General features: G+C 38.5%; 1 pseudogene; it reads right to left on the minus strand.

The window, feature by feature from the left end:
• Nucleotides 1–33: 33 nt before the first annotated feature.
• LOC107658919 (28S ribosomal protein S18a, mitochondrial-like) lies at nucleotides 34–2,314 on the minus strand (annotated as a pseudogene).
• Nucleotides 2,315–9,834: the final 7,520 nt, after the last annotated feature.

The raw sequence follows: 9,834 nt of genomic DNA on the forward strand, positions 1-9,834 counted from the left end.
CATTACAGTGATCTCTGAATTTGCATCTTGATGTTTCAGTGCACACTGGTTCCACTGAAACCAGTCCAAAGAGGCACCACGCAAAGGTGCAAATCCTTTGTCATAGATCCTCTCTGTCCCATGAAAGTCACTATTTAGATTGAGTAAACAGCTGTGTCCATCAGTGCTTTATGTACAGTGGTTTGGGGCTGTATCTGACGTTGTTTTTCAGGGCAGGATGTCCTACACTCATTCTCTTCTTACACCACTTCAGCCCTGTCTTGTAGATGGGCTTCACAGACTTCACAGAGTAACGCGTCAAATACCTGTAACACCATAAGAGACAGTCTGATTAGTGGGAGGTACCTAATCTAAAAAAAAAAAAAAGCACATGAAAATAAGGCTCATCAAATATGTGACATTAACATCTGCTTTCTGAGGTGACTGTACCGGTTGAGAGGTGGGTTGGATTTAGGTTTTGGTACATGGCCTTCAGGTAAAGGGGGGTTTATGATCTGGTAGGAGACCTGGAAAGAAATGAGGAGGAACTGGTTAAATTATCTTAGCTATTAATAAGTACAACAAAACAGATAAGAGTAGCTGATGCATATACTTTTGCATTAAAATTACATATATATATATTTATAATAATATATTAATTTATAAATAATATATATTTTTTAATTATTTTAAATTATAACATAGTAAGTTAATGAGATTTAAAATGCTGAATAAATGCTGCATTCATAATTCTAAAAAAGAGAATCAACAGAATGTGGTTTAAAACAGCTTTAGATGTTGTATTACATTTATTTAATTGAAGCTGAGCAACACTGAGCATCTTCATACAACCTAAACATCAGAAAGCTCCAACTCACCAGCACGATGGGCCATCTGTATACAAATTACTATCTTGGTATGTTCCTGAGCACAGAGGCCTGTAATGCGCCGGGGGAGCATCCCGCCGTCTGAACTGACTGAGTAACAGCACGTCCTGAATCAACAATGAGAGTGAGAGAGAGAAGTCTTAAAGATAACGAGATAAAGATAATGGTGCACAGAGTCATCACGTGTGAGCACTTGCGGTGTAGTTGTACTTGTTTTGTAGGTTCCATCTGTAGATGGGACAGGAAGCTGTGGGGTTGGGAGGCTGTGGTCGCTCAGATGTAGGATCTATAACACCCTCTATCTGATAAAAATGTGAAAAAAAAAGCATTATTATAGTATTGTATAGTATCAAGCTGAAGTGAGACTAACACAATTGCTGGTTAGTTGCATCTCTTATGAGACAGATGATACAGGTGAGTTATTGTTCTATACTGGATGCTCAAGAAAGAACTTTACTTGCAGAATATGGAATATTGTTTGACTACATGACTAATTCCTTTCTAAAATGTACGTGTGAAAGAGAAGGTGTAACTTACAACTGTCGTTTTGCCATCTTTTTTCACCACCACTGTAAAACACACAACATGCACAATGATTTCAGACAATCTCTAATGTAGACATGCACAGGGACACAGAAGTGAATAAAATAAAATATGAAACCAAAATATAAAATATTATAAATATTATACAATTTAAAACTTTTGAATTGAAAAAAATTATTATTTTGTACGTCAGTGTATTACTTTAATGACAACATGCACTGAAGTTTGTGCAAGTTTGTGCAAAACCATCTGACTAATAACACAGATTTCATTTTTGATTAGTAACATTTTAAAATGTGTGTAGAATGTTAAATATAGACGTTATAACACGTCTTTGAACATTTTCAATTAAATGTAAAAGAATTAAAGGTAACACTTTATTTTAAGGTGTCCTTGTTACGTTACATGTACTTATTATCATAATAACAATAAATTATGCATTATTACATTCAAATAACCCTAAGCCAAACCCTAACCATAGCCCTTATAGCAAGTACCTGTACTTAATTATTACTCGGTACTTAAATGTATAATTACACTGTAACAAGGACACCTTCAAATAAAGTGTAACCGAATTAAATGTTCTATTACGTCCCAGATTTTCAAATTGCACTCAGATATATAATGTAATATATAAACGTTCAATAACAGCTATGACATCAAGAATACGATGCAGTGCGCTGTGCAGATGTCCTGAAATCAAACTCCATTAAACTCACCATGTCTAAGTCCGCGACACGGCGCACTCCCCAGAAACGAGAGCTGTGTCCTCTGAAACAAACCCGTGCTGCTGAGATCGCTCTGAACGGACCTCAGCGCTCAGAACGGAATTCAGCGACCTCAGAACACAGCACGCCGCCATGCTTTCTCTGTGTCAGAACACTCACTTCCTGGTTGATTACGTATTTCCGCCTCCTTGTGAAAGATGCGCGAGGCGAGGATGTCTGTTATTGTGGCGGTCAGTCAGTAACAGGTTTTATTACTGACCGGTGACAAAGATTAATAATGACGTTAAACCCTGCTCAATTTCACCAGGTTTTGTTTTTTACGTACACTATATCTCAATTTACAGGTAAGAGTGATAATATAAGCACACTTCCACTCAAAAGGTGAGTTTTGTAAGCGTGACATTGATTGGCATGTTAGAGATTGCATATTGGCTTAACAGTTACTGAAAGTAATAACAAATAGCTACTTATTAATTTCATATAGTCTTGATGTGTCATGTTTTAATGTAACGTTACATAAACTCTTTGTGGCATTTTTTCCCAATATATTCACTTTAGTTAAGAAAGTGCATCTAATGCAAATGTGTTATGGCATTTTTTTCCCAAAAGTCTCAAGATTTAGTAGAGGTAGTCCTACGTAATATATATTTTGCAGTCATTGTGTTAAGCAACTGGTGTGCATATATTAATTAGTGGAACACAATGAATGAATTTACGAATGTAACAGCACTCTTGTGATGCAAGGTTACATTTCTTAGATGAAAATTAGATCTAACCCTTTTGAACTAACCTTGTGCGTCCTGGTTTTTTAATTTCGCAACAGTTTATGCCTTCATGCTTATCATGAATGCAGTGGAGGCTGCTCTGTAAGGGCTGTACAATAAGTGACGTGACGTGGCCAAGTATGGTTTCCCATACTAGGAATTAGTGCTCTGCGTTTAACTCATCCTAAGTGCACACACACAGCAGTGAACACACACACACCGTGAACACACACCCGGAGCAGTGGGCGGCCATTTATGCTGCGGTATAATTAAAAGAAATGAACAACTGAAGGGGAAGAATGCAGTCAATTTATCTGACTGTACAAGGTATGTTCTATTGTACTGTGATTTATATTGACTGCCGTTTGGACTGGTTCACAATGTTCACTTTGTGGTGATGCGGGGATTTGTTTGCTTACTATCAGACACTGATCTTGGACTTTTCTCATGTCGCTGTTACCAACTTACCATATATATGAAACTGTACCTGCATGACTAGAGTTTAACTTATGTCACAGCATCTAAATGAAAGATGTAATTTCACTTTACCTTTCTATGAAGTTTGATCTAGACACTTTGAAATTGATCTACAGTATAGCTTTCATTGTCATAAAGAATCTCCCATCAATTAAAAAATTCTACTGGAAACAATTGTCACTGAATATTGCTTTTTAATATGAATCCTTTTCATAAATCACATTCATTTGAATCCGCCGGAGCAGAAAGGTAGGACTCGGGTTACAGTTTTAGTTATGAGCCAATACTTCACTCTAAATTTATGAGGACTTGTGATCTGTTAATGCTTTCTTCCAGATGTTTCCAGATTTTCACAGTGTGTAAAATTCATTGATATGTGCACTTAAGAGAGGGAAATAACCTTGAATATATCCACACTGTCTTGATGGAAAATAACATAGTAAATAAACGTATAATTTGTGTTGATATGAGACATTTTTTAGACATTAAGCCTGAAGTGGTGTTTTGTTTCTAGAAGTAGTAAAACAACAATATAGACAAGTTGTGAAAATTGCCAGCTGCCTTTGCGAAAAATGAGATGCAGGTGTTTTTTATTATTTTATTTTTTTGCGATAGTAGATTGTTTTCTTACCCTCTATGTCCCTTATGTAAACACTTTCAGAAAACATGCAGATTAGAAAAACACAAAGAGACAGTCATTGTGTGATTATGCCTGTGGATGTTACATGTATTGGCATCAAGTTTTCATTTTGTTGAGCTTTCTTTTTAGCTGAATTGTGTTAGTTAAAAAGAGAAAGAAAAGGCAATCTTGCCGGTGGTAGGTGATAAAAAGGCTCGCAAATTTGGTCGACTCCATGTACCCTTACAAAAGAAGGCCTTTTTATGAGTTGGTAAAGTTACGTAAAAAGCCTTCCCATTCATCTAAGGGAAACGAGAATGCCCGACCACCTTATTCATGGTCCTTGGCAAATATCTCTATGGTACTGATGGAAATAGATGTTAACAAGGTCGTTTCTTTAATGAACAAGCACATAAATTCACACGGATAGTTATTGGCCTTTACACTGGCGGCCCTTGGATCTGGTGGGTCTTTTGAATTTCTGCCAGCTTCGCGAAAATGATTGGTGTGTTGAATAACAGGCTCCTCTTGTACTTTCACACAAAACCAGTCGATCAGAGAGCTCTTATGGCGTAGTTGAAGGCCTCTGATTGTTATTGTGTCTGTCCCTCTTGATTTACAGATATAAGTGATGTAGTTTATCCCTGAAAGAGGGCACAATGTCTTAAAAATAGAAGAGACCGAAGGCAGAGACTTTTAGTTTCACATATGACATCTTATCTTGGCAGCAGAATGTGAGGGAAATGGTGGGAAACCCTTTCCATGAACCTCAAATGCTGTTTCAATGAGAGGAACCTTTTGAAAACCATTTGTGACTGAAATGTTGTTTGTTGTTTAATAATACTTTTGGCACTCAATATTCTGTGCTGAGTCCTGAGGATATTATTGTGTCTGTAACAGTAATGTAATCCGTATCGACACTTAGTTCCGTTAATCTTGGACTTGACCCAGAATGCAAGTGCAGTTGTCAAAAAATGTGCCTATTTTTGGATTTAGAAAGTAATGGGGTTTCTTGTATTTTGTGTGTGTGCATGTGTTTGTCGTGCTGCACAAAGCAGGCTTAATTTCTCCAAACTCATTCCTTTGGTCATCAACACTTCAGTGGTCACATTCCCTAACAAAAGTGCTGTGCAAAAATGGCATTTAAAGTGTATGGCCACCTTCTCATGGGCTTTGATATTCAAATGCAAGATGGACCTCCCTAAATAGCAGCTAATCTGAGTGTGGAGTAAATCAGATCACTTTCAGAAGATGAAAAGAGTGCTTCTGACATCCCCACAGACAAAGATGGAGGACAATGGCTCCATGTTGATTCAGTGTCACAGTGAGAAGTTATGTGTGCACGCAGGAGGTTAGCACCACTGAAACATGTAGGGGGTGACGAGCATGACTTCAGGAAGAGCCATGTAGAGGTCACAGCCAATATAGGAGTGCTGATGCAGACAGTAACATTGCCTGAGGAAAATCTTCCTTTTCCTGTGCTGTGTTCATAAACTAATTATCCTCTGAAAGATTAGATATGGATGCTAAGTGTCGTTGTCTCACTGTTTGTGGATTGTTTGAACTGAAGCTAGTAAAAATCAGTGCAGATTGTATAATTGTTCTCATGCAGGCTCACTGTCTGACTTGGTATTTGCCCGAGTTGAAAAGCCTCTCTAATTCAATTAGCGCAGAGAGGTTTTGCTGCCTTAAGTCAATTGAGAAATTTGAAAACAGACCATCATTAGTTCCATTTTTCTTGAATTAGTTTGAAACCAGACCTAAGTGCTTTGCAAACGCACACTTTGACTACACTAGCATGCGTATATGAACATGTAAACGAATGCTTTTTACATTCAGTATTACACAAACTCAAACAGTGTCTCATCACAGACCTCATTCATCAGAAAAAGCCTTTCCTGCTTCCCTGCTTGTCTGAATCTAGATGGAGTGATACATGAATGATGGCATTCATAATATCCACAATGTGTATTCATGGCCCCCTGTCCGATCAGAAATCTGGGATATATCGCACTGCCAGCGACGTGAAATTTCACCCATCCGCACAGCAACAAATGTCTCTCTTTCATCCTTTCTCTGCCTCCCTTCCTCACACCCTCCCTCCCTGGCCTTGCTCTCCTTCTCGCTCTCTCTCTTTTCCTCATTCCCTTTCTTCTCTGCTCCCACACTGAAGCCAGGCGGCTGGAGAGGCTCTGGGTGTACGTGCAGAGTGGCAGAGGCTCTACTCAAAGAATCAATGCGCTTTTGGAAAAGCCTCAGGAGATTCAGGCCTCTCCATGTCCCCGTTCTTTCTCTTTGGGCCCAGACTCTTCACATCTGCCAGATTCTATCCTCATGTGCCCTTTTCATTCTCTCACTTCCTCTCTCTTTCTCCTCTCATTCTATGTCTCTCTCCACCTCTCTGGTTCAGTGAAATATATGCGTACGCTTCGCCCCCATTAGCGCTAATGTCATGCAAGACACATCCCAGTCAACACAATGACCGATAGACTCCTAAGAGCTTGTGGTGCAGGAAAGGAAACATTCAGCTTTTTTTGTCTTTTCCACTTTGTTTAGTTGAGTCACAATGTTTGTTCTCTATTCTACTCTGCGTACAGTTTATGTCTTTGACCTCACTTTAGTTTTTTCAGTTATCTGATTGTGCCTTGTCCATTTGCAGTGTTTCTGGTCTAGAACCACCAACATGTGCAGACAGTAATCCAAATTTCTGTCTATCCAAATGTAAGTTGCCAATTAATCAGACACGCAGTTATGCACAGGAATATCCCATTAACTTAGACTAAGACTAAGCTCAAACAATGCTGAATTTATTCCAGATAACTCATGTCAAACTGCCAAATCCAGTATCTACAGGTAGTTCTTCCACAGAAGTGCTCTTTGTAGTAGCTTGGTACTTTGCAAAAATAACTTTTTGTTTTCCCAGCAGACCAGTAAAAGCATTTGCATGCCGACTCTGTGAAACTAGCAGACAGCCAGTCAGACCAGAGCTTGATAATTAAAGAAAGAGCTTGCCATTTTTGTGTGCAATATGCACCAGATGGTAAGTGACCTCTGGGTGGTCGGTCGATAAAACAGAAATTAGATTGTTGCTGAATAACTCTTAAAAATGAACATGATTTTGTGACTTGTGTCCACCTTTGTTTTTCCCATCGTAGTTTGACCTTTTCTCACTTTTCTCGCTTCCTCTCAGGTGGATACCATGGGACTTTCAGAGGCTCTTGTAAACAAATCAGATAGCTTAAGCTCATTCTGAGCAAAGAAAGAGTACACGCGTAGTTGTTAATATACACATTTTTGCAGTTGTACTCACATTAACCACAATGTATACTAATGCTTAAATCTAAACATACAGATGTTTTTACAAAAAAAAGTGAAGCTTGACCCACATAACCATGCTTCTTCTGTAACACACGTCAGTTCTCTCTAAAATAAGTTGGAGAGTCAGCCATATTTCATTTTAATTAAAACCTGACGCTGAAAAAGGAGGTGTAGCATATATCACGTTTCATTTACTCTCTCTTTTGCACAAATATACTTAAACTCAAGCTTTGAAATATAAATACAGTAGGTGTTTGTTTGAGCTGCGATCCACGTGACGCCCCCCATGACAAATGTGCCTTTCAGAGGAAATGACCACCTGCCATAAGATGACATCACTGTCCTCCACTCACTATCACTATCGGTCTTGTTCTCCTGTTGAATTATTTACATGATCATTTGCTCATTATGATCCACCCACTGCAGCTGGGAAGCTGTCAGTAATATTTATGCATTGTTGCCCTGAGTACTTAGACATTTGAGCAGTGCTACACGTATTGCATTAGAAAAAAAATAGTACATCTGCAAACAAATAATGCCAGTCATTTTTACAGAATTAGACTGTGGCTTATGCGTCTAAATACTATTCAGGTTTATAGCCTGCATTACTTAACTGACCTGCTGTGGAAACCTCAAGTCTGTTTACCTGTTACTGTTGTGCTTAAACTGTCCAATAGGTGGTAGTATAATTGTTAGAGATAAAGCTTGTGCTAAACATTGCGTTGAGATCATCTTTTAACAGTCTGCAGATCCACGTGGACTGGGAGATGAGCCAGATAGGAGACATTAGAGCAAAAAACTGAATATAAATAAATAGGGATCTGCCATTGTATAATATTTTTGAATGAATCCAAAATACGTTTTATTCTAAATTACCTCATAGGAGAACTAGACCTGTAAAACTATTAAGTAACCATGAATGTATTCAGCACTAGGGGAGTTAGTGATGCTAGTCTGGAAAGTATGTGCTTAGATAAGAAATGTTCCTGTTGACAGATGAAATGTAAGACTTTATTAATGCATCATTGTTTTTGTTATCAAAATGACCTTCATTAGCCCCCAATTTATCATTCTTGAGTCAACACAATGAAAAAAAATTCTAGAAACAGTCTACAGTTTGTAAGTCTGAAGGACACTCCATTCACATACTTACAGCGTATTGTATGTGTCTAAGGTGGAATTCTGTGAAAAACCCCTGTGCTCTGTTCACCTCTCGGTTGGGGGTCATTCACTGCCAAAGACTTGAGACTGTCTCCTCCAGCCTCCCTGTAAGTGTAGAGAGGAAAAGCAGGTAGTCAAGAGCTTCTTTAGTCTGAAGTATATGCCTAATTAGAAGACGCACTCTTACGAAAAAGCAAAAACAAGGAAATAGGCTGCAAAGGTCAGAAACCTAGGATAGTCTATAACCTAAGATACCTAGGATATTCTTCATTATTGTTTGTCATTTCATAGTTTTGTGTTTGTGTGAATCAATCTTATAAGACACCTATGAAACCATGAATGAATGCATAATACTGGGAAGTGTAACTGTATGTGTCACTAATCATCCGAGCATGACATCAATGCATGCTCACCTTTTATCACCTTTTAACTGCTGAGTGAAAATAATGAGTCCTCACAGCAAGAACATGTACTTTGGAATAGCACTGAGTGAATTCTCAGGTTTCCTATGAGCATCTTATGCTAAATTTCAATTGGTAACATCCTGATATGGCTCATATGTTCTGTTCATTCATGAGTTTGTGGACAAACTGCACTGATATTGAACCTGATATTGTGTTACATGCAGCATAATGTAGTTATTAAGACTAACTGCAGCAGACCAAGGTTAATTGTCCAACGAGAACATGTTCCTTTGTTTACATCTGTTAGAATGGTAGATTGAAGAGTAACTTTTGAGGTTCCCTGGGCCAGAGTTTTAGTATGCCACCTGTTCAGTGTTTTTCTTTCAGTCATTGTGCAATTCTTCTTTTTTAACTGCTCCTTTGGCTCAGAATAGGATTTTTGTTCCTGCATCATCTATGTGCCATTCGATTTTAGCCAGGATTCTGTGGGAAGGTACTCACCACACATTGTTTATTTTCAGAGTTAACCTCATGTTTTAAACCTTTTCATTTTTTGCTTTGTTTGAAGATGTTTTTGCTAATATTTAGTTTGAAGCACTGAGGGAACACTGACACTGAAGTGAACCCTACTGTGTTCAGTCTGTGAGGTTTGTTTAGCTGCTTTTGAGGAAGAGGCACAAGTGTTTGGTTTTTCCGTTCTTGCATACTGCCTCCTAAGGATTTCTATCCATCCAAGTAAAGGCCCCGATATACTTCAAACGAAATCGAAGAACGAACTGAAATGATGTCATTTCGAACAAAATCAGGTTCGAAAACAGCTCACCAAAGCGAACTTTTTGGGGGAGTTTGTTTTGCCTCCTAAACACCTTTGAGCTACCATTGGTCCTTGGGGATTACGCAGTCGGTGGGTGTGTTCTGGAACTCCGCCTTCTTTGACGTGCGAATTCTCTTGCG

Source organism: Sinocyclocheilus anshuiensis, unplaced genomic scaffold, assembly GCF_001515605.1.
Source record: "Sinocyclocheilus anshuiensis isolate Anshui unplaced genomic scaffold, SAMN03320099.WGS_v1.1 scaffold283, whole genome shotgun sequence".
Lineage (NCBI taxonomy): Eukaryota > Metazoa > Chordata > Actinopteri > Cypriniformes > Cyprinidae > Sinocyclocheilus > Sinocyclocheilus anshuiensis.